General features: G+C 43.2%; 1 long non-coding RNA gene across 1 annotated transcript; it reads right to left on the bottom strand.

The window, feature by feature from the left end:
- Positions 1-670: 670 nt before the first annotated feature.
- On the bottom strand, positions 671-20483 carry LOC308554416. The gene is made up of 3 exons (XR_013998408.1): positions 20228-20483; positions 3216-3305; positions 671-2465 (listed from the first exon to the last, which is right to left on the bottom strand). It is a non-coding gene; the product is annotated as an uncharacterized lncRNA (long non-coding RNA).
- Between the last annotated feature and the right edge of the window lie 3740 nt (positions 20484-24223).

Raw genomic sequence — 24223 nt, 5'->3', positions numbered from 1 at the left:
GTGTCTGTGCTGGTCATTGTCTGTTCTCAGGTCCATTGACAGATCTTCCTTGTTGAGCCTGACCCCCACAAATTACATTTCTCGGCTTCTGCCAAAGAGAGGTGCTAGCAGGAGACTGGGGGGAGGAAGGTAGTAAAGGCCACATTATAACCCCCCCGTTTCCTTCTCCACACACACACACACACCCCCGCCCCATCTCTGCCTTCTGCGGCTTCTCACCAGACATGTGCTTCTGGTTCCCACCAGGTGCCCAGCCCCGGGGTCGGGGGACATTCCCCTTCTCCCTCTGGCCTGCTTGGGTGGGGAAGGGCAGCTTGCTGCCGCTGCTCGTCTCTGCATTGACTCGCCCGCCCATCTGACTTTTCAGCTCTTCCAACACCTCTCGTAACTACTTCCCCTATGAATTTCCTCTATTAGACTGACTCTGTCTGGCGCAGGCTCTGTTGTCCCCGGTGGGCCCTGACCGATAAATATAAAATGATAACATATCAGTTTCTCTTCCCACAACTTGTTTCAAACTTTAAAATCCTATTTGGGCTGGGATTGTCCAAGTCCATGTTAACAAAGCCTTCTATTTAAAAGTTAAGGGAAAGTTAATTTTACAAGAGGCAGTAAATAAAGATAAAAGCTGAAATAAATTATAAAACATAAGGCAATAGAATAACAGATTAGTTCAAATGTTTTTTTGATAAGGCTACTAAAGTAAACAAACCTCTGACAAATATAATTAAGGAAAGATTTTTAATTAAAAATGAGAACAGAGATAGGACTAAATAAAGAAAATAGATTTTTTCCCCAAATCCAAAGAGAATATGATGTGCATCTGTAGACTAGTAAACTAAAATCCTCAATGAAGTGAATAATTTCTAGAATGATATAGTTTACTTAAAATGACTCAGGACATGTAAACCTAAATAGAATGACCAAGAAGGAAACTGGAAAAATTTCTGATAACCCAACAAAATGCAGTTGGTCCCAATGTTTGCACCAGAACAACTGTCATACTTTTAAGAACCAGATGATTTTGATGTTGTATAAAACATCCAGAGCACAAAAAGAGATCAGAGCGCCTTTATGCCCATTGCGCAAGCATAAACTTCTCCCTAAAACCCGATAAAGATAAAACACACAAAAAGAAAACTATAGACACATCTCACAAATTAATGTGAATAGAAAAAGCTTAAGTGAAATCCTCACCTCTAAAAAGGAACTTGTTTTACTGTGCTGCTTCAGATCTTTAGAGGAAAGATACTTTTTCGTAACAGCTTTCCTGAGATATAATTCTTGCGCCATAAAAAATATGGAACATTTTACGAATGTGTATGACATCCTTGCACAGGGCAGCTAATCTTCTCTATAGCGTTCCAATTTTAGTCTGTAGAACTAAAGCCGGCCCAAGGATGATAACGTTAGAAGTTGAAAGAAATTCCAAAGGATGGACAGTTTGTACATTATAGAGGTAAATAACCATTTGACAAAACCAGTATCCGAGGGAAAATATCATCTGGAGGAAGCTTTCACAGCAAATATAAAAAGGGTTCATTTCTATGCTTTGTAAAGAGTTTATACATGTTTGCCCCGGCCGTGTGGCTCAGTTGGTGAGCACCGCCCTGTGCACCAAAAGGTCGCTGGTTCCATTCCCGGTCAGGGCACATGCCCAGTTGCAGGCTTGATCCCCAGTAGGGGGCATAGAGGAGGCAGCCAATCCATGCTTCTCTCTCACATCTATGTCTCTCTCTCTCTCTCCCCCTTCCTCTTTCTCTAAAATCAATAAAAAGCATATTTTTTAAAAAAAGGATTTATACATACTGATGGCAAAAAAAAAAAAAATTAAGTACCCAATTTGGTAAACTCATAACATAAGCAGATAATTCATGAAAACATAGAAACCATTAGTAAACAAGCATGTGGGAAAATGTTCAACTCTGTAATCAAAAAAGTGCACACTCAAATAATGTTGTAGCATCTTATACCCAATATCTACATTAGAGGAATTTTAGAAATAATCCAGTATTACAACACTGTGGTAAAACTAGTCCACTCACACATGTTAGGGCAGCCATATAAATTGGTATCGTATCTTGGCAATTGGTGTCATATCAGGAAGTATCTTAAAATTCCACAATATCCCTTTATCCTAAGGAATTTATCAATTATGAAAAATAAAACTACATGAAATTTTCCTTGCAATGTCCCTCTAACAACCTGGAGATGCTGTGTGGTGTGTGGGACCAGCCAGTGGAGGGCGCTGTTTCACTTGCCCAAGGGACCAAGGAGGCATTTATTGGCCTCAATAATATACTAATGCTAGTTTTTCAGTCTTCCTTAAAGATGAATTCTTTTTCTTCTTAAAACCAAGACTCAGCATCTCAAGCAAATCTCCAGATCGTTGGGAAATGGATCCAAGTCCATTCCTGATGAACAGCAGCATTCCAAGGGAGCTGCTCTGCGGTGATTACCATCATCTGCAAGACCAAGGCGAATGTGGTTACTTTTTCCGTTGGTCATGTGGCTAGGATCTACCATCAATGGGCAGGAAAGACTTAGCCAGTGTCAGCCCCAGGTTTTAAATCAACAAATGGGGAACAATCCCAACCACCAAAGACAGGCTTCAGAGTAACAAGGGAAAGAGCTACAGGTATCCCTGGGCTTTTCCTTCCCTAAGTCAGCAAGGCCTGGGGGGGAATCTCCACCCACAACAGGGGCATCAATGAAAAGTTACTCCACTCCCGGCTCCTGGATTGTCACAGGCTTGAACCGTGAACAACTGCCTACATGAGTCAGAACGTATGCGATCAGTCTGTGAGCTCCAGTAAAAGAAGTGACAAGCTCAGCAAAGGATATAAATTCAGAAGAGAAATGTCAGGGGATGACACAGAACTTAGCATGACCAGAGGCTGAATCACACTGAGCTCAGGCTCATAGTCCAAATACCACTCCACTTGGGATGTCAAATAGGCATCTCAAATTTTATGTGTCAGACACGAAGCTCCAGGTCTTACCCTTACCTGCTCTCACTATTGTTAGCCCTCCCACCTCAGATAACAGCAGTGCTGTGCTCCTCAGCTGGAGTCTCTTTGACTCCTCTCTTTCTCTCACATCTCACATCTAATCCATCAGAAAAGGAGCTGTATCTTCAAGATACACCCAAATTCCTACTCGTCTCATCGCCTCCACTATCACCACCCCAGTCCAAAACATCACCATTCTCTTACCTGTCTTCTTGTTATGGCCTCTTAACTGGTCTCCTCGCCTCCACTTTGCCCACCATTCACTCTTTCAACACAGCAGCCAGAGGGATCCTCCTAAAACCAAAGTGGAATGACACCTTAAAAGAACAAATCCATGAAAGAACTAATAAATTAGATTTCACACACTTAAGGGTAGCCAAATAAACTTTAAAATCTACCCTTCAGAAAATATTGAGAAAGTAATAATAACAACAACAATCCCCAGACCAGGAGAAAATGTGTGCAGAGCATATGCCTGGCAAAGGACTTGTATTCAGAATATGTAAAGAACTCTCAAAATTCAAAAATAAGAAAATAAACAAATTCATTTAAAAACTGGGAAATTATTTGAACAGATATTTTACCAAAATAAGATATGTGGATGGCAAATAAGAACATGAAAAGATGCTCAACACTAATAGTCATTAAAGAAATGCAAATTAAAACCACAATAAGATATCACTACCCAGCTATTAGAAATACTAAAATTAAAATAACTGATCGTGCTATATGTTGGCAAGGATGTGGAGCAATTGGATCTCTTAATCTGGCCGTATAAGTGTAAAATGATACAACCACATTGGAAAAGGGCTTGGCAATTTCTTTAAAAGTTAAACCTACACACGCTATATGATATTGCTATTACATTCCTAGGTATTTATGCCAGAGAATAGAAAGTGTATGCCCATACAAAGACTTGTACAGGAACGTTCATAGCTTCATTTTTAATAGCCAGAAACCCAAACATCTAGAGAAACTGGACAAACAAATTTTGGTATGCTCATGCAATGGAATACTACTCAGCAACGTGAAGGAATGAACTATTGATACAACAGGGATAAATCTCAAAATCATTATGCTGTGGAAAGGAGACCAGAAAAAAAAGAAAAAGACATACCATATGATTCCATTTATATAAAATACTAGAACAAAAGCCCAGCTACTTTTTAATGACAAAAAACTGAGCGATCAGTGGCTACATGGGGACAAGTGACAGAGAAGGGAGAGGCGAGGATAGAAGGGAAGATCACAAAGAGGAATGAGGAAACTTGGGGGGTGTTGGGTGTGTCTTCTATCTTGATTGCTGTGATGGCTTCATAGATGATAGATAGATGATAGATGATAGATAGATAGATAGATATAGATAGATAGATAGATAGATAGATAGATAGATAGATAGATAGATAGATAGATAGATAGATAGATAGATAGATAGATAGATGATAGATGATAGATAGATAGATAGATAGATAGATAGATAATAGATAGATAGATAGATAGATAGATAGATAGATAGATAGATAGATAGATAGATAGATAGATGATAGATAGATAATGATAGATGATAGATAGATAGATAGATAGATAGATAGATAGATAGATAGATAGATAGATAGATAGATGATAGATAGATAGATAGATAGATAGATAGATAGATAGATAGATGATGATAGATAGATAGATAGATAGATAGATAGATAGATAGATAGATAGATAGATAGATAGATAGATAATAGATAGATAGATGATGATAGATAGATGATAGATAGATAGATAGATAGATAGATAGATAGATAGATAGATAGATAGATAGATGATAGATAGGTAGGTAGATAGATAGATAGATAGATAGATAGATAGATAGATAGATAATAGATAGACATCTCGATGTGTCAAAATTTATCAAATTGCTGCAGGCAAAAAAGTAAAAATAAATAAATGACACTGTATCAAAAATAAAAAGACATCTGTGCATCAAAGTACACAATCAACAGAGTGAAAGACAATCTAAGGAATGAAAGAAAATGTCTGTTAATCATATATCTATTAAGGGGTTAATATCCAGAATATATAAACAACTCCTACTACTCAACTACAAAAAAAAAAAAGAGAGAGAGAGAGAGAAAGAGAGTAAAATATGGGCAAAGGACTTGAATAGCCTTTCCAGAGAAGATATACAACTAGCCAGCAAACACATGAAAAGATGCTTGGCATCACAATTATTAGGGAAATGCAAATCAAAACCACAATGAAATACTACCTCACTCACACCCATTAGGATAGCTACTATCAAAAAATAATAATGCCAAAGACAGAAAATAGCAAGCGTTGGCAAGAACGTGAAGAAATTGAAAGTTTTGTGTTCTGTTGGCAGAAATCGAAAATGGTGCAGCCACAATGGGAAACCATATGGTGGTTCCGTAAAAAATTAAAAATAGAATTATAGTATGATCCAGCAATTCCACTCTAAGATTTATACCCAAAAGATTGAAAGCAGGGTCTTCAAGAGATTTGCACACCCATGTTCATAGCAGCATGATCCCAATGGCTAAATCATGGAAGCAACCCAAGTGTCCAGGGACAGGTGAGTGAGTAAACAAAATGCAGTATTTCAAACAGTGGAATATTACTCGCCTAAGCAGGAAGGAAATTCTGACATATACTACAACATGAGTAAAACTGGAGTTAAATGAGCCAGTCGCAAAAAGAAAAATACTGTATGACTCCACCACATGAGCTACCCAGAGTAGTGAAATTCACGGTCAGAAAGTAGAATGGTGGTTGCCAGGGGCTGGGCGGGGGCGGTGGTTGTTTAATGGGATGGAGTTTTAGTTTTGCAAGATGACACTGGTCACACAACAATGCAATGGTCTTAGCACTAATGACCCATACCTGGAAAAATGGTCAAGATGGTAATTTTTTTTTAAAATATATCTTTATTGATTTCAGAGAGAGGAAAGGAGATGGAGAAAGAGATACAGAAACAGTAGTGATGAGAGAGTCATTGATCGGCTGCAGCCCGCAACCCGGGCATGTGCCCCGACCGGGAATCAAACCCCTATCGCCTGGATCCTAGGTCAACGCTCAACTGCTGAGCCCCGCCCGGCCGGGCAAGATGATAAATTTTATATCATGTATATTTTACCATAATTTAGAAATGTTTAATTATCAAATTGCACACTTTAAATGTCATTTACTGTATGTCACTTTTATCTCAATAAAGCTGTTTTTAATTTTTTTTAATTATATTTTTAAGAACTAAGTGAGATCATATCTCTCAGCGGCTCCAAACCTTCCATAGGCTTCCCATCTCATTCAGAGAAAAAGTCACAGTCTTGGGATGACCTACAGGGCCCTGAAATTCCCATTTCTCTCCCCCTCCCCCCACTCCAGCTACCTGGCCTCCTTGCTGTTTCTCAGACCAACCAGGCACACTCCCAGGGCATTTACACATCCTGTCTGCTTTGCCTGGAAAGCATTTCACCAGGTAACTTCATGGCTCACTTCCGCACCTCTTTCAAGTCTTGACTCAAATGTCACCCTCTCAGTGGGGCCTTCCCTGACATGGTATTTAAAACTGAAACACTTCCTCACCCTGTAAGTCCCCAATCCCCTCCTGCTTTATTTTCCTGAATAGCAATTATCACTGTTTAATATACTACATTTTACTTATTTATCTGTGTTTCTACCCACTAGAATTAAGCTCAGAAAGACAGGGATCTTTTATTGTTTTGCTCATTAATTATATCCCCAGCAACTGGCACAGTGCCTGGCAAATAGTAGATGCCCGGTAAAAATGTGTTGAATGAGTGAATGAATGAATGAATGAGTGAATGAATGAATGAATGGGTAAATGAAGAAATAAAGGGATATTAACTGATCTTGACAACCAAGTGTAAGGATCCTTCATAAAGTAGCCCCAACCCAGCCTATAGAGCTGGATGTCTGTCAAGCTCTATGGTTTAAAAGCTCTTTGTAAGACTCGATCCTGGTTTTTTTTCAATCCTCACCAAAGGATATTTTTTCCATTGCTTTTCTGAGACAGTGGAAAGGAGTCGGGGGGGGGGGGGACATCGACGTGAGAGAGACACATCCATTGGTTGCAGGTGCCCCGACGGGGATCGAGCCTGCAACCAAGGTACATGCGGTGGCCGGAACTGAACCCAGGACCCTTTAGTCCGCCGGCCGAAGCTCTAGCCACTGAGCCAAACAGTCCTTTTAAAGCCTCACAGCAGTGCTCTGATATAATGCCCTCATCATTTCCTTTCTACATATAAGTGGCGGCTCAGAAAGTTAACTTTTCCTAGATCAAGGGGCCACAAACACAGAGCCAGCATTTAAACCGAGAATTTGCCATCAGCCACCAAATTCCACGATGCCACCCTGAGCATCTAAATTTTTCAACTTTCATATCCTTTCATTTCACTCATAATGGCCCTGCTGACAGATTTTAACAGTTTGGCAGTTAACCCTTGTGCCATAAATTTATATTTGTCACACCCCAAATCCGATATTTTAGAAGGCTACCCTTCTGGTTTTTTAAATGGAAATTGATGACATGGCTTGCCGAAGCACAGGAGCTGCAAGCCCTCTCTCCAACCTCTCCATCTACCTGGAGGCAAAAACAGAAAAGTGAGAAGCACTCAGGGCTGTGGGCCCTCTGCCTCCGGCATGGGATGGAGACTCCCCCAACACCGCCAGGCCCAGGCGCCCTCCACACTGAGGGGTCCCGTTGGGTTTAGCAGCCAGGGCACGCAGAGAGGAGTGCAGAGGAAGGCACCCATGCAGAGAGCACCCTCCCCTCACAGCCCAAGGTGGCCCGATGTCTCTGAGCACCCAGAAAAGAACACAAACAAACAGGTTTTTATGAAGGCTGTAACCCAATTGACAAAGGCGAGCTCTCTCAGCCTGGAAATGTCCCTGCTCTGAACTAGTTGCCTTGCCAACAAGCCACATGTTTCCACTCTGCAGAATCCAATTTCTGAGCAATGTGACGGTGACAGGTCCGGAGACATGATACACAATTCCAAGGTGCCTTTGAACACCTGCTGAATAGCTAAGCACAATGTGGATCCCTGGATGTCCTTAGCAACATGGGACGGGCGCTGGGCAAATGTAGGCTGTGCCTTATGAACAGCCCCCACCTACCTAACCCCACCCCAGTGTCTTGCAAACCATAGATAACACAGGCTAAGTCATGTTCTTTATCACTATCACTATTTTAATCATTGCAAATACTTGCATGGGACTCACTCTTTAAATATATTATGTTATTTGATCCTCTTGACAACCCTGAGGTAGGTATTATTAGTATCTCATTTCAGAGGAAATAGACCTAGAAAGGGGTAATTTACCCTAATTCACACAGCTAGAGAAACGTAGAGTCAGCATTTGATCCTAGACAGTCTGCCTCCAGAGTTCACCCCTTAAACACTCAACTATACTATCATTCTCTAACATTCTTTAACAGGTGAAGCTGTCAGATTGTTCTAGTTAGCATTGCTGTGTGGCAAAGCACCCCAAAACTTCATAAAGCAAAACACCCATTTTATTATGCTCATGGACAGTGTGGATCAGGAATTTGAACAGGACACAGTGGGGATAGCTTATCTCTGCCCACAAAGTCTATCTATGACATCAGCTAAAAGGATTCAAAGCTGAGAGTGACTCAACAGCTGGGATCGATATCATCACATGCACGTCTGGCAGTTGATTCTAGAAGTCCATGGGGACCTCAGATGGGTCTGTCTGCTGGAACACCTGCGTGTGCCTCTCCATGTGACCTGGGCTTCCTGTTAGCATGGTGGCTGGGTTCCAAAAGCAAGCATCCCAAGAGGCAGAAAGTAGCTGTCAGCTCCCTAAGATAAAGACCCAGAAATTGCATTATTTCTACCATATTCTGTTGGTCAAGAAATTGCAAAGTCCACATTCAAGGGGAGAGGACACAGGCACCACCTCTTTAAAAAATTAGGGGTCATATTTTAAACCACCAAGACCACTTAGTCCAACCCCTTCAAGTTCTAGATGAGCAAACTCAGAGATATTAAGTGATTTGTCCAAGATTACATAACTTGTGTTAGTGGCAGGACAGAACCCAAGTGCCTTCGTACCCTGTCTCATATTCCGTGCATATTGGTTGGATATTGGAGTCACCTGAGGAACTTTTAAAAATCCTAATGCTTGGGTCCCACCTGGAGAGATTCTGATTTGTTCGGAGTGCAGCTTAGATTAGCGGATTTGTAAAAGTTCCCCAGGGACTCTAATGTGCAAAAGTGTGAGAACCATGCTCTATGCAAAATCCCAAGACGGTTCTATACAGGTGACACCCACCACCATTTCACTGTGGCTCAGCATTTGCAGTGGTCCTAGCCTACCATGGGGACAGTTCCACTAAGAACAGATTTCTTGTACCTTTACCTGGTTCACAGGCTTCATCCTAAACTATTTGTCCCTCTCCTTAACATACTTCTGATCTTCTCAGCTCTCCTCCTCAGCTCCTCAGCTCCCAGGTGACCCTCAGAAGCAACACTTGTAACACAACTCCTCAGCTAGGGGGCAAGCCCACCTCTTGGCTATCGTCTGCCAACTTCAGTTCTGCCTTTGGAATCCTTCACAGGTGGAGGCCCAAAGGCCAGGCTCTCCTGCTCAGGCCACCTCAGCCCTGATGGATGACCACTAACCCCAGTCATAAGATGCCGCTTCCAGCTCCAATGTCTTCCTTCCTCTTACTGGGCAATATAGCACTAGGGTGAAACCACTGATCAATTTGGCAAGAAACAAAATATATCAACTTGACTACTTCACTGAAATAATTGGTCAGTTGCATCATATGTCATGTATCATGACAAACTGGCCAAAAGCATTGACTTAAACAGATATTTTAAGTGTTTCTTCTTAGATTTAGAGTCTCATGAAGCTGAATTTTTAAAAATGTACAAGTGGTGAAGGGGCCTTTCTGATACAGCTACTATTCTACTGGATTTACTGATCTATATTAGGTCAGGAGATCTCTATAATTTTATAACATATACACATCTTCTGAGAATAATTTTGTAAAATATATTTATTCTTCAGTTTACACAAAGAGGAGTTTTCCTAAATTTCCTGGCAATTTTTTTTTTTTTTTTGGTAACTAAACCGTGCTGTAAGTGTTCCAAAGAGGAACTCTTTACCAAAGTTCATTATAATCTTCTCTCTACTTTTGTGAATGTTTGAAATTTTCCATAAGATTAGAAAGGAAGGGAGAGAAAAAGGGAGGGAAAGAGGGAAGGAGGTGGGGGAGAAGGGCTGGTCAGCCTCAGGGGTTCTATGGTAAAGTAAAATATCTTTATATAAGGTAATGCAAATAATACCCTCCCCAAAAGAAAAGAAACACCTGCACTTGTTATGTCTCTCTGTGTGTGTATGTGTGTGTTTTCAAGTTGTATATCTATGTGTACATGTGCACATATATAAAATATGTGTTTTTAAATTCTAATTTCAATAAACTGTGTTTCTAAACATCTAAAATAATCATTCTTATAAGGCATTTGCCTCTATCAGTCTTCATTTTTCCCTCCCTCTCCCTATTTAGGTCTCACTGCTGGGCAAGTGAGAGTCTCCATCTATCTTGGTTTACAAAAGGCCATCTGCTTTATATATACATGTATATTCTTTAAGACATAGTCATTTTTTGAGTGGACACAGTGACATTCCACATAGCCTGCGATCACTTCTTCCACCTGCCCTCGTGTCCTCCCTGGTTTTCCTCTATAAATCCCTAGGCCCACTCCAGTCCATGATACAGAGTTCATCAATTCTCCCTCAGTGTCCCATTCACTGACATAAATTCTGAAAGGCATGTGCAAGGTCAAAAACAAGGGCAAAGCAGTGCCTTGGGAAGCCACTGACAATGTCTTAAAGAGCCAAGGTGGTGTCTCACTCCTGCAGTTATATTTTTATTTTCTTCTTTCTCCCTGCCACACATAGCCTGGCAGGCACTTAAAGTCCAATCATCAAAATTCAACAGTAGATGACATGATTCCCCAACTCCCTGCTTAGATTTCCTTGATGGAATTCTTTCCATCAAGAGTACAAACTAGAAGACCCAGAGGGGATGCTTAATCTTTAGTCCCTAATCATATTTCCTCAGAACACTCTTTAGTCAAAGAGAATCTAGGCCTCTTCAGCTCCTTATAGTACCATTCGAGGGCAAAATTGCTAAGGCCAATTTCCCAGAGAAGAAAGCTGTACACTGTGAACCTGCCACAGTCTTTTAGTCTTTTTTCAAATTCTTCTTTCCCACCAATATGTCATGACTAGTATAACCCTCCTTGCTTCCTACTTTTTAGTATTAAAATAATAATAAACTTTTTTTAATCAGCCAACAAATATCCATTGAATACTCTCTAGAGAAATCTTTGGGTAGAAAAATACATAACTGCAAATGTTTAACTTGTAAGCTCTGGGATGTTAATTTTTACATATAAATATGTAACGAAATATAGCCCATGAAGGGTAGATGTCAGACATGGGCTTGGTTGAAAGCCAATGTTGAATTTGACAAAAATCATATGAGGTGTTGACCAGTGTTTAAGTTAACAAAAATTATACAATATACCAACTGATATATTTACCAGTTTATATTTATATTTCATTTAAAATGAAATGACTACAAAATGGGAATGGTGTAGAAATTCTCAGCCCTGTCTTTCCTAGATCTTTTCCTCTGTTCTCCCAAAATGATACCTTGAACTGATGCTTCTTATCAGCCTGTGATAAACTGAATTTTCTAAAAGTTGTCTCATAATACTTCCTATCTCACATGTACTTCTTACAGTGTGATTTTGGCGCTCCTTCTGTTGGGAGGTGGAGGGTCTTTGCTCCCTCCTCTTGAATCTGGGGGGGCTTGTAACTATGGAGGAAGTGATGCCTTGTGACTTCGAAGGCCAGGTCAGAAACACCTGGCTCTCTTGGCATGCTCACTCTTGAAACTGAGTCAGCACGCTATAGGGAGTCCAGGCCACACGGAGAGAGCACATGCGGGTGTTCCAGCCAACAGCAACAGCCACCGGACAGACAGGTAACAAGGAAGCCCTTGAGGTGGCTCCGGCCCCAGCGATCACCTGACTGCAACCGCATGAGAGACTCTGAGCAAAAGCGCCTCGCTGAGCCCAGCCAACCTCCAGAACCATGAAAGTGAGTAATACAGTAAGTAGTCATTTTAAGTCACTAAGTTTTGGAATAGTTTGCTATGTAGCAATAGATAACCGGAAAAAATCATTATAAAACATCACAGCCATAAAACACAATTGGATAGTAAGCATACAATCATAAAAGAAGACATTAGAGGAAAACTTAATTTTCACCGAGACCAAGTTGTCCATTCAATGATGAGTCTCTTTAAATAAAACCTTGGTCCTTTTGCAGTATTCTGAGTAGCATCTTCTATGTTGATTATGAGGAGCTATAACCTTAAAAATTAAGAGTTTAGACTCCAGAGCCAGACAGACCTGGATTAGAACCCCAACTTTGGAACTTTCTAGCTGGTGTGACCTTAGGCAAGTCACTCCTGTCCCCCATTTTCTCATGTGTAAAATGGGGATAATAATAGTATCTGTCTCATACGGTTATTATAAGTGTCAAATGAGATGACGTGTGCAAAGCACGGTGCCTAGCACAGGATAAGTGTCCAATAAATGTGAGGTCCTATCATTGCAGTTGTTGATGATGATGTTACTATCAATATATTTCAAAACCAGCCTGTGAATGTATTTCACATCAAATATCTGCCATAATCCGGAGAGGTAAAATATTATTCACAACTTAAAAAATCAGTTCAGAATGGTCCCATGACTTGCCCAAGACCACACAGCCTTGGGATGGAAGAAAGTGGAAATAGAAGAATAGGTATTTAACCCAGGACTGTCTCTAATTCATGCTCCCTGTTACTGCAGCAACCTCTCTACCACGTGGTTTTCCAGTCTTTGATTAAACTCTCTCACTGCTGAGGGACTGACCACCCAGAGGCAGCCCTAACAATCTATCTTTCCACAGCTCCTTCTGCAGGATGTATACCCTTCTAGTGACTTGGGATCTGTCTCCATGTACTGTCCATCCATTGGTCTAATTCTGCCCTGCAGGGCCATCAGGAACAAATCTACTCTCTGTTTCACATAACAGGCCTTGAATTTTTAAAGACCCAATCATGTAACCCCCACCAAGTCCTCTTTCCTCCAGGCCCAACATCCCCAGGTCCTTTCGCCATCTCTCCTTTATGATTGCAAATTCTCTTCTCACCCAGGCCTCCCTCTCTGCCTCAGGCTTGACAAGAGGCATATACTATTGATGACTGGAGAAGCTTTCATCCTGCCCCCGGAGGCTTGTAATACATTTATGCTTTCTCAGGATGACACATACTCCGGGAGTACTAAGAATTGCTGTCAATCTCTCTGGCATCGTGAAGGACTCTGGCATTTCACCATATAATCCTTTTTTTCTCCCAAAGGGCTGCCCGCTTGAGGAAACTGTCGTATTCTTCAGCCAAGGGGAGCCAGTGTTCTGAGGCAGATAAGCATACCTCTGTGATGTGGTTCCTTCTCAATGCTTTTCTGATAGGCATCAGCTTGTGGTAAAGGAGCTCAAATAACCTGCACTCATAGATACTGGCCTCATCCCAGCTCCCCCAGGCCTCACTAGCCTTAAAGAAGAGGGGAGGATTTTTGTCAGGACAGGCTAAGTTATGCTATGGTAACAAAGAGCCCTCAAATCTCTGTGGCTTAGCAATAAAAACTTACTCATGCAAAGTTCACTGTGTTTCTGGAAATTCCCCAGCGACATTTCCTTTCAAGTGGTGACTCATGGATCCAGAGGACTTGCCCATCTGCAATACATGGCTTCTAGGAAACTACGGCCAGGGAAGAGCCAGCTCTTAATTGCTTCAACCTAAAACCAACAGAGATGGCTTTTGCTTATAACCCTTTGACCAGAACTCATCACGTGGCTCCATCTAACTGCAAGGGGACTGGGAAATTTGGGTGAGCACATGGATATTCAAAGATCAGTATATGTTCGGCCACACAATCTTAGTGGCCCTTTGACCCTGAAACACCTCCCCACACATCTAGGTGAATCATTGTGATACCAAGTTCTCCATCACCCCTTCTGATAATTGGTAGGCTCCTCAGCAGCCATGGTGTTTGATGGCTGCTATCACCAACGTCACTTTCTGTGCCCCTGCAGGGTGATTGTAATTGGCAGCTGCAGACAACTCTCTCCCATCTCCCTCTGCTGTCATTGACTTCACTGGGGCCCTCATAACTTAATTTCTGACTCTATTATCACAATTTCTTAACTTATTTCCATTCCTCTCTCTGCCATGCCACTGTCCATTATCTTTTACAAATTCTAATTCGAGTATTTCCTTTCTCTGCTTCTAATCCTACCATAGCCATGGTGCCAACAGGGTAAATCCAATTCCTTAAAACTGCATGAAAAAACTTTTGTAATCTGATCCCAAAGACCCTTCTAGCATCATCACTCAATGCCCCAGGCTTGAGTTCCCTGTGCTCAATCCAGCCAAGTTCATGCCTACTCCTCAAGGTGCCATGACACTGCCCAGAATGCTCCTCTCAATCTGCAGCAGCTGTAGAAACTCTACTGAACCTACATGACCCAGCTCGGTGTCCTATCCTCTGTGACAATTTCCCCAATTCTCCCCAACAGAGCTAGGTGCCCCTGGCTCTGGCTTCCAGATACCCTGTTAATGCTCCTCAATTGTACTTCTCTCTTGACATGCCCATCTCTTTCCCTCGGTGGATTTCTCATGGGTGGTGGCCATGCCTTATCATCTCCGTATCTCCAGTGCATAGAATAATTCCTGCCCCAGGGTCTGTATCAATAGGGATTGAATAAATTCATGTTACAAATTGCCCCATCCCATCTTATACTGCTGAAAAATAAGTCATTCCTTCGTACATTGCTATGTTTCATTCCAAAACAGTGAGAGGAACAGGAAATGGAGAACATAGTAATAATACAGCTCAGCCTGGGCTGGGGCGGAGGGTTAAAAGGAGAGCATTAAACTCCCTAGAATTTCCCCAGCATCCTGAAAACCGGAAGCTCCAGGGACACCACTTTGACTTTCTGGATCATCCTAAGTGGCCTCTCTACCTCATTCAGAAAATCTTATGAGGATTGGCTGAAAATAAATAGCTGTTTGATTAAGCCAGTATTGAGTTATTTCAATGCACTCCCTCTCCTGACCAGAGAAATTGCATGGTCTGAAATGAAAGAACAGCGTGTGTGAAAGCCCTGGTTATTCAAAGGAGCCGGGGAGACTTAAACACTCTCCAGAAAGCCTTCAGCACTGTAACTAAATGTTAATGTTTAAAGATATTCCAATATTTCAGGAAGCTATTGGTAGTGCCACACTAAAGCTCACTCTCTAGTTTTAAAGAGAAATATTTGACTTGGAGGGACGGACCCCATGCTGGCTCCAAGATAAACTTTCCTAGCTCTCTCAGGCCAATTTTAATGCTAAGAGCAGCTCCATCGGAGTAAAAGTTCATTTTGGGGAGCGAAGCTGTGAATTATGCTACAGGCTGAGCTGAGTAGTTGGTCTTTTGCTGATGAAACAGAAGCCTGAATGTGATACAGAAGTAGAGGGGGAGCCAGGGACATCCAAGGGGGATTATCACAGAAGGTCAGACTAATTAGATCGGGAGAAGTCACCAGAGAGCCACAGCTCCCACACACACCATCTTCAAATGCTCTGACACATGCAGAGGTTGATAAGAAAAAGGGTTGAACTGCCACTTTCATCTGCCTGGAAGGACAACAGTCAACCAAATAGAACTTAGAACTTTTTAGTATTGGTTTAGGCCCAAGTGGGGAGGGAAGAATTGAAGCTGCTGCCAATGTCAAATTATGCAGCTAAATCAGAGACAAGGACAGTGAGGCGAGGCCAAGTCCGGTGGTCTCTCTGGTTAGCCATTTAACACATGATTGTTGCACAGCTAGAATGTACCAGGCATAGCGCTGGGTGCAAGGGATAAAACAGATAAACATTCCCTGCTCTCAAGGAGCTCAGATTGATCAACGTTTGTGTGATAATGTTATACAACATGATTGATGCTCTAGTAGAGTTATCTAAAGATTGCAAGGAGCACTTCGGGGGGAGCCAAGCTGCCCAAGGCTGGCTCCATAAAGGAAGCAACGCATGAGCAAGCCCTTAAGAGTAAGTAAGAATTCTCCAGTTGGTGAGTGGAAAAGGCAAGCAAAGCAGAGGCCACAACACATACAAAGGTCAGGAGGCTTGAAATCATGACATTTGGAGTGGTTTGGAGGTGTAGAGTGGGTGGGACATACGAATGTCGAAAGTGGGATTGATAGGCAGCTGGGCATGAGTTCCTAAAGCATTTAGAATTCAGCTTTGCAGGCAACTGAGAGCTGTTAAAGATTTTTAAAGGTGGCATGATCCAAAATGTACTTGAGAAAGATTACTGAGCCACAGATAAAAAATGGAAAAGACAATGGGGAAGGATCTCTTTCCAAAGGTGCTAACAATACATGCCCCACGTGGAAGACCTAAGCAACACCTTCTCTCTGTCTCCCCCTTCTTGCTTGTCCTCACAGTGGGGATGCTGCCAAGCAAGCAATTCCTGAGAATGTACTATGTGTGCCCCGCACCAAGCTATCTGTCCTCAGAGCCACAAGAGTGTGCTGAAGCTGGCTCATAATGGATCATACTGGATCATACTGACATATACTGGGTCATACTGGCTCATGAGAGTTGATTGTAGTTCACTCTTTTTGGCTTCGGTGACATCTCATTAGTTGTTTGAAATCAGCCATGGTGGGAGATTTTTACACCTCCAAAAGCTGCAAGTGCTACAAACCAAAGATTCTTTCTTTTCCAGAGAACCATTTATCAAGACTTTTACCAGCACACCACTTGAAAAGACCTAGTCCTAGACCTCCCTGAGGGCAATATCTGCTTCAAAAGAACAAACCGATACATATGAAAAGATGCAAGGACAATTCAGCTCAGAATTTAGCACCCACTGAAGGAGTCATGGGTGGGGTGGGGATTCATGGGGAGGGAGTAAAAAGGCAATAAAAGGTCCTTGAGAGTGTAACAGCCCGGTTGTCCTCATCTCGGACTCTGCCACTCTCACCCAAGTTGGGATTAATCAATTAGGTCCCATCTGCTGTTAGTAATCATGACCAGCAATCTCCAACTATAGTTCTCAGAGGTTACAGGTGACCCCAAGATTAAGTGTGCTATCAGAGAACTGCAGACTTAGAAAGAACCTCACAGAGAGATTCTAGGCCAAACCCCATTTTATTCATCCACAAAACGAGGCATTAATTTGAGTGACTTAAATAAGGCCTTACAGCTATGAACAGTGAAGAGGGAACTTGAATGCAGGTCTCCTCTAGGCTCAGCATATACTCCGCAGCCCATGGTGCTTTTACAAATGTTCCCTCAGGACAACCTAACCTTTCCTTAGACCCTCAGCAAACACATTTTGTACAATATTGTCCAAGACTGGCATAGTCTTCCCGTCATCAGTACTCCTTGGAATTCCTGATATCCAAGAAAAGCATGCCAGATACTGTTAACTGAATAGAAATTTAATCAATAACACATGAAAGCATCGAATCAGAAAGTGTACATGCAATCTGTCTTTTCAGGTTTCATGAGGAGTTTGGACATATGTCCTGGAAACAGGCTGGGAGTTAGCACATGGCATGAGCTTGTTCTGAAAGTCACAGTCAGGAATGAAGGCAAAATCAAGAACCAAGCAGGTGGCCCCAAGGTCACATTAGCCAAAAGAGCCAGACAGCAGCAGAATCAAGAACAAGACAGGAGGACTAATGAAGGGGAAAAGGGTCTATAATGGAGGGAGGTTGGAGAGGAGGGTCCCAAAGAGTGTCCCTGGGGCCAAAGTCACAGCCGCTGACCTTTTCACTAAATACCTAGACTTTAAAGTGTAGCTCCCAAGAATTTCGATTTCATGCTCTGAAACATTTTCCTAAAAAAGATTTTTGGGACTAAAATAGAATTGCCCATTTTTTCTTTTGCCAAAACAAGAACAAAATATAAAAAACAAAATACATTAGCATCATTTCATGAAATAATGGATATTTAAACCCCCAAATTTAGAAAGAGCCAATTCTCAGGTGAAAGGACATTCCTTTAAGTTGACTAGATATAGCTCCACAAAAATACACAAAACACACTCCATTAGCGCTGCCTTGCTCATGCATCATGGACTGCTGGACTAGACCAGGTGGGAGGAAGCGCCAAGCAAGTGTGAACATATTTGGAACCAACCAGTTCCTCCTGTAAGTGCATATCCTTCATCACACTTGTGGTGGCCAAATCAGAAGAGCGTTCTGTGGGGTCATTTTCTCCAGTGCCAGGTGGTAAGTACTCTTGTTAGCCCTTCCAGGCTCCCTTAGGCCTGTTCCATCTACAGCCTGTTGAGCCTGGTCCCCAGGTTTCCTACGACTTGAGCTGCTCATACCTACAGTCTAATCAAAGAAGAAGGAAGAAACGCCAGTTCCTTTGCCTTCTGTAAGACCATCATTGTTCTTCTGTTACTCAAGTGTTAGAAATTTCAAATAAGAACAAACGTAAGCCCAAAGTAAGCAGAAGGAAGGAAATGACAAAGATCAAAGCAGAAATAAATAAAATTGAGACCAGAAAAACAATAGAAGAGATCAACAAAACTAAGAGCTGATTTTTAGAAAAGATAAACAAAATTGACAGACCTATAGCTAGTCTAACAAAGAACAGGAGAGAACATTCAATTAAATGATATCAGAAATTAAAGAAAACCCATGACAACTAATACCACAGAAACACAAAAGATCTTAGGGGACTACTATAAACAGTTCTACACCAACAGATTGGATAACCTAGAAGAAATGGATGAGTTCCTAGAAACATACAACCTACCAAGACTGAATCATAAAGAAATAGAAAATCTGAACAGACCAATAATGAGTAAGGAGATTGAATCGTAATCAAAAATCTCCAACAGCCCCGGCCGGGGAAGCTCAGTGGTTAGAGCTAACAGAAGGGCTGCAGGTTCGATTCCCTGCCAAGGGCATGTACCTGGGTTGCAGGTTCATCCCAAGCCCCAGTAGGGGCGCGTGCAGGGGGCAACCAATGTATGTCTCTCTCACATCGATGTTTCTCTCTCTATTTCTCTCTCCCTCCACCCCTCCATTCCACTCTCTAAAAATCAATGGAAAAAATATCCTCAAGTGGGGATTAACAACAACAAAAATCTCCCTACAAAGAAAGGCCCAGTACTAAATTGTTTTCCTGGTGAATGCTATCAAAAATTTAAAAAATTAACATCAACCCTTCTGAAATTCCTCCAAAAAACTTTACAAGGTCAGCATTACCCTGATACCCAAGCCAGAGAAGGGCACTACAAGGGAAGAAAACTAGAGGCCAATATTCCTAATAAAATATAGATACAAAAATCCTCAACAGAACATTAGCAAACCAATTCAATGGCACATTAAAAGGGTCATACACGGTGATCAAATGGAATTTATCCTTCGGATGTAAGGCTAGTTCAACGTACACAAATCATCACATTGTACGCCTTAAACTTACACAATGTTATCTGTCCAGTATATCTCAATAAAGCTAGGGGAAAAACTGTTAGAGATTTCATAAATAGAAAGACATTCATTGGACCTCTCTGTGCAATAAATTCATAAAACTTTACCTTGAGGCTCAAAAGGCTCCTAAAGCTTTGGTATGTGCCGTGCTGGCACTTGAGTTTAAAACTTGGATGTATGTTTGACATCTCTCCAATCAGAGAAAGGGAGGGAAAATGGCATCCCAGGGCACGTGAACATATTGACCATATTAGGTCCCTAGTTGTTGGCAAGTCATAGAACCCTAAAATGTTAACTATGAAAGAGCCCTTTTTGATTCCCCAGCCCCAGGCTCACCAGTTGGTTCCATTCCACACATATACACCATCCGAGAAGGAGTAGCTGCCTGTGGTGCTGGGAGAAATGAGGCTGCATCTGGGCTGAGTGGGGACAAAAGGCTGTGATCATATTTCTTACATCTGCCATGGACTCTGGAAAAGGAGAGCCAGCAATCCTGGGGAACCCAGGCAAACCCCTTTGTTACAATTAGGGAAACCAAGGCAGTGAAGTGGCTCCTCCCATACACCCAGCTCCCCAGGCACCCAGCTCACCTGCTGTCCTACCCCCCGGTCTTGTCCTGTCCACTGCATGCCCGGCTGCGTGGTCTCGATGCGCAGACCTCCTTCTCTTCTTGGCTCTCCTTTCTCATCGGTTCACACACCTGAACCTGCTAGCGGTTCCCCTCCTGGTCCTTCCCTCCCAGGATTTCTTTCTCCTGTGACAGGCTGGAAATTCAGAATCTACAGTGTTCCACCTGCTTCAGGAGCCCTCTCAGGGCGTTCTGTTTCTGGAACTTCCAGTCTACTCTGCTTGAGAGCCATTCTCAGGCTGGCAGGCAGCTGAGGTGACACACCTCATTTCTTTAACTTGGCTCCCTGTGTCCTTGCCTAGATTAGTACTTGCTGCACTTAACTAGCGTGTGAATTGTAGCTGTTTCTGTGTTTATAAGTAATAAGGTCCTTCGGAGAAGGTGCCTGTCTTTGTACTCTGCACTGTGCATAACATAGGGAACAAGATAAATACAGGGTGTCCCAAAAAAATGTATGCACACTTTGAATCATTACAGTCACTGTTTATTAGCATACAGTTTATTGTCAAAATTAAGTGAGTTATTAGCTGTTAAAGTGTGTATACATTTTGGGGGGACACCATATATATGTGAAATGAGAAAATGGGAGGATATCATTGTCTCACATTACCCTTTTGCACTTAAGAGCTTCAAACATAAAGCACAATTTTTAAAATCTGACAGAGAAATGCATTTCACCTCCTTCCTGCTACAGAACTCAACCTGCACCCACGCTGTGGAAGTTCCCACCCCATTTTTGCAGGTAGTGCCCATGCTTGCCACTCAGCCTCACGTTTTCTACCCAGTGCAGTGGTTTTCCATTTTTACTTTAGCAGCAAAACTCTTGGGTCAAATAAAATATTTCACCAAACCCCAAAGATAAAACATCAAAAAGGAGTGAAGTGAAGGTAGCCTGTTTTCACTCTCCTTGCTCCCTTCAGCAGCCCTTCACCCACCCTTATTGCACCCATCCCTCTGTGCTCCCATAGAACCTTCTTTGTGCTTCTATTATATAACATGTCCTGTTATAGTGTAATTTCTTACTTATCTCTCTCCCATATCTCATTCACATCGTAGATGCTCAGTAAGTGTTCGATGAACTAGGCCTTCTCGCAATTCAGAAGAGTCCTTAAAGCTCTCCAACTCCTCTCATACTCACAATTCCAGACTTTCACACATCTGGTTCCTCCCAAGGGCTTACTTTGTATAAAGCTAAGCACATAGTAGGTGTTCGATAAATACAGGTTCTAAGGCGAATATGTGTGTACCCACCCTCCAAAATGAGGACATAACAGCCCTTCTTAGGTGAAATCAAGAGATCCAGCCGGGCCGAGTAACCCAGGAACTAGCTGCCAAAAACAGCAAAGCCCACTCATCCGCGCAGCCGGCGAGCCAAGCAGCGCTCGCCCGGCTCTGCCTGTGAAGGGGGAGCCCGTCAGCAGTCACCAGCCCCGCTCCTCCTCCCTTAGGAGCTTCTCCTCTGCCCTCCGAGTAGATCCCAAATAAGGCAGCCCAAAGCCAGCTAGAGGAAGATGAAGGAGGGGATCAAACAGGGCTCTCGCAGCCGCACGGTGCTGTGTGGTTTTCTACAGGAGACAGAAAACAGAATCAAAAGAATGTCTTTTCTCTTTCAGAGACAACACAAGCAGTCACCCAGCTTTTCCACCTTCAGCAGATTTCTCCCAACAGACCTGGAACACAGGCCGAGGGTGGGCGTTGGCTCATCCATCTCCAGTCTGAAGCCAGGAGCATCTATATCTCTCCTGCTGTCAGTGCTTCCTGGGCGGGCTGGGGAGGGAGGCAGGGGGGGAGGGAGGGAGGGAGGGAGGGAGGGAGGGAGGGAGGAAGGAAGGAAGGAAGGAAGGAAGGAAGGAAGGAAGGAAGGAAGGAAGGAAGGAAGGAAGGAAGGGGGAGGGGGAAGGAAGGGGGAAGGAGGGAAGGGGAGAAGGGGGAAGAGGGAAGGAGAGGGGAAGGAGAGGACACATGATCGACAGCTACTACAGGCTAAGCACACTGCCAAGCGCTTTGCACATGTCCTCTCCCTGAACCATGGAAACAGCTCTGTGAGCTTGGTATTACTCTTATTTTAAAGCAGAGAGAAAACCGAGGCTCAGGAAAGTCCTTTAATTTTCTCAAGGATAGAGGGCTGGCAAGTGGCAGAGCAGAAACTGTGAGCCGAGCTGTCTGACTGTGATTCTAACACACTCTCCGCAGCACTGCCGCCTCTCTCCCTTCCTCTGGATTTCCCCAACCTCCAGCCGGACCAAGCTTTGCTTGACACCCAGTCACTCTCCCCACTTTCTGCTTGGCCAAGCAGGGCCGCACCCGCTGCGGCTTCTCATCCTCGGGGGAGTTTACTCCACGCCCACGTGCGTTCGTGTGCTTTCCACAAGGTCAGGGCTAAAGCTCCATAGTGGGCGGGGACTGCAGGCAGACTGCCTCCTCGGGCCCGGGGCAGTAGAGAGCTCGAATCGGCCTGCTGGGGCATGTGCTTGAAATGTCCTTGGCTCGCATCTGCTGTTGCCCATCCCCCATCCCCCATGGCCCTCTTTCTGTGATGACACACCTTTCGTTTCCCCATTCTCCTTATCGCAGCCTGGAACTACTCTTACGCACGTGTTTCCTTGTGGGTGTCTATCTGAACCACTAGGATGTGAAGTCCAGCGATGACGGGGGCAGGGCAGGCTGTCCAGGAATTCTGAGTCAGACCAGAACCACGCACCCGCCTCTCCCACTGGCCAGGGTTCTTCCCCAGTCCTCTCTCCTGGCATGGCTCCCCACCACTCGGTTCACTCAGTTGACCTGGCCTGACAGAGATGTGTGTAATGTATTACCTAACGTGAAGCTAGTCTCCAGCTGGATGTAGACCCTCAACTCTGTCCATGTCTGTCTCGGAGGGATTCCTCTAGAAGCTGGAAGCATCGGCCTAGATCCCAAAGAGCCACTGCAAAATGGGACGAGGCTCTTCCCCAATCAGCTGTTCACCAGGCTGCCCTGGCTGCCCACACCTTCGGTCAGATGGAAGGAGCCACTGCCCCATGACCCCATGAGCCGGTTGTTCGCCAGTCACAGGTATTTGGCCATAAGCTGTTCCTGGGATGCCTGTCAACAGTGAACATGCCAGGGCCCTAAACTTCTGATTCTGACGTTTTGTGACCTTAATTTTAGATGTACTATTTCCCTCCCACTCCAACATAAAAAAGAACGGGAGTGTACCTAGTAGACAAAACAACTCCTGGAAGTGTTTCTTAGGGTTAATCAAGGTACCCTCGATTCCCATGTAAAATATGCAGAATTAAACAAGTTACACCACCATAGCTCTTTATTTTTCCATTCCCGCAGAGTTTTGAGCTGTCATCATAATGGTGCTGTATTTCTCAACCGCATTTGTCTCCCTAAGCACACGAGCTATTTTATTTGCCTGGCTTATGCAATCGCCAGCCACAGCAGTATCATACACCTGGCATTTGCAACTCCTCTGTGTTTTCGCCTTTCCAGCCAAGAACTCTGGCCTTATGTACTTGCTCCCCCCTAAAGAACACTTTCTTGAATGTAACTTGACAACCCAATTCAATTCACTCCACAAGCATTATATTTCCATTCAGTAAATTTGTACCTCTCTGTCCGCAATTAAGAAGGAAATATGGTCCATGTACCCCCTACGTGTTACAGCAGGAAGAAAAATGTTTATAGATGGCTTAAGTGAAAATTCACAGCAAGCTAAGATCCAAAATTCTGATCACCAGTAGACTTTACTTTTCTCTGCGTGTTTTTTGCCCAGACCAAGCATCCCTTCTCCCTGCCCTTCAGGTAAGGGAAACTTCCTACCTATCCACCTTCTGTTCCTGACATTCGGAAGGGGAAATTCAAGGACCAAAAGGAAGCAATTGGTGTGATTTAGCTGTAACCCTGGGCCCTAACTCCAAGACACGACCTGTCTAAATAGGAAATACGAAATATGTTACTGCCATCCCTGTAC

This window comes from Miniopterus schreibersii (assembly GCF_964146895.1).
Source record: "Miniopterus schreibersii genome assembly, chromosome: 3".
NCBI lineage: Eukaryota > Metazoa > Chordata > Mammalia > Chiroptera > Miniopteridae > Miniopterus > Miniopterus schreibersii.
The sequence above is the reverse complement of the archived record's forward strand: the minus strand, read 5'-3'. Positions and strand labels throughout refer to the sequence as shown.